At 41.1% G+C, this 1,059-nt stretch overlaps 1 protein-coding gene across 2 annotated transcripts in view; it reads right to left on the bottom strand.

The window, feature by feature from the left end:
* Positions 1–400, bottom strand: part of RASSF6 (Ras association domain family member 6) — a 41,150-nt gene extending 40,750 nt beyond the window's left edge. For both annotated transcript variants that reach the window (XM_019516752.1, XM_019516753.1), the window contains exon 1: positions 207–400. The gene's annotated coding sequence lies outside the window, so the exon portion shown is untranslated. The remainder of the gene's footprint in view (positions 1–206) is intronic.
* Between the last annotated feature and the right edge of the window lie 659 nt (positions 401–1,059).

Below are 1,059 nucleotides of genomic sequence, written 5' to 3'. Positions count from 1 at the left end.
CTGAATGGCAGGGACTGCCTTAAGAGACAAGAGTCTTCTGATAAAGAGATTATTTCAGACTGCACTCATCCTTTCCTCTACTTCACCTAGTGACGGAATGGAATTTGACATGAGTTCTCTATGATTTCACAGTACTTGAGTCACCTAAGGATACCATAATTTAAGTAGAAAGCAGAGGAGCAGCTGCAACTCTTAAGTTCACTTACCTTTGTAGGATCAAAAGGAAATGAGAAGTAATGGAGGACTTTTGCATGCCCTCTTACTCAGCCGTTGGAGAAGCATGACAGCATTACACTCTGCCTGACAGATGTCCGGATAGTTTATGCAGGTCCGGGGAGCTGTTAATTATTACTTTACTCAACAAGCTGGGAAGTGTTGGAAACCTGAGACACTCCCTGTGCCTCAGTGCATGTTGGGAGTATTTACTTTCCTTCCTATGAGCAGCTGATAGGAGCACTCCCTTATTCAGAGTTACACACCTATACAAGAAGTGGGTCAACTACTTTGGTTAACACTTTAACAGCTGACTTTTACTTGAGAGGGCACCTGGCTGACTGTTTGCTAGCCAGATGCATCTTGAAAATATTCACTGCATCTTCTTGGTGAAAGTATTATTTCCCATTATTTCCTAATTCCTAGACTCCACCAGGATTTTTTCATTAATCTACCTTTTTTACAGATGTGCCATGACATTACATACTTATATTCTTAGCTGATAAGCAACCAGGGCAACTATATGCAGTTTAATGGAGACACATCTAAACCAATTACGTTTGTGTACAGAAAGCTATTATGCAGTTAAACAATAACCACATCATATCCTTATGGATGTGGAGCTCATTAATCAAGATCTGTCCTCATCAGGCTCAACGTCACAACTGAGGTTAATTTCACTCCAGCTAACTGCATAATCAATTATTTGCCAAACTGTAGATCAAATGGTGCTTTTTAAGAGGCACGTACACAACAGTACAAGATTCTGGCAATATATTGCTCTTAAGCAGCTGTTCGCATATAGGTAAAATCCCCTCACGGGGAAGGGAAGGTAAGAGGCTCGGG

This window comes from Gavialis gangeticus, unplaced genomic scaffold (assembly GCF_001723915.1).
Source record: "Gavialis gangeticus isolate Ggan-Ray unplaced genomic scaffold, GavGan_comp1, whole genome shotgun sequence".
In the NCBI taxonomy this organism is placed as follows: Eukaryota; Metazoa; Chordata; order Crocodylia; family Gavialidae; genus Gavialis; species Gavialis gangeticus.
Note: the sequence above shows the minus strand (reverse complement) of the source record. Positions and strands in the feature narration are given on the sequence as shown.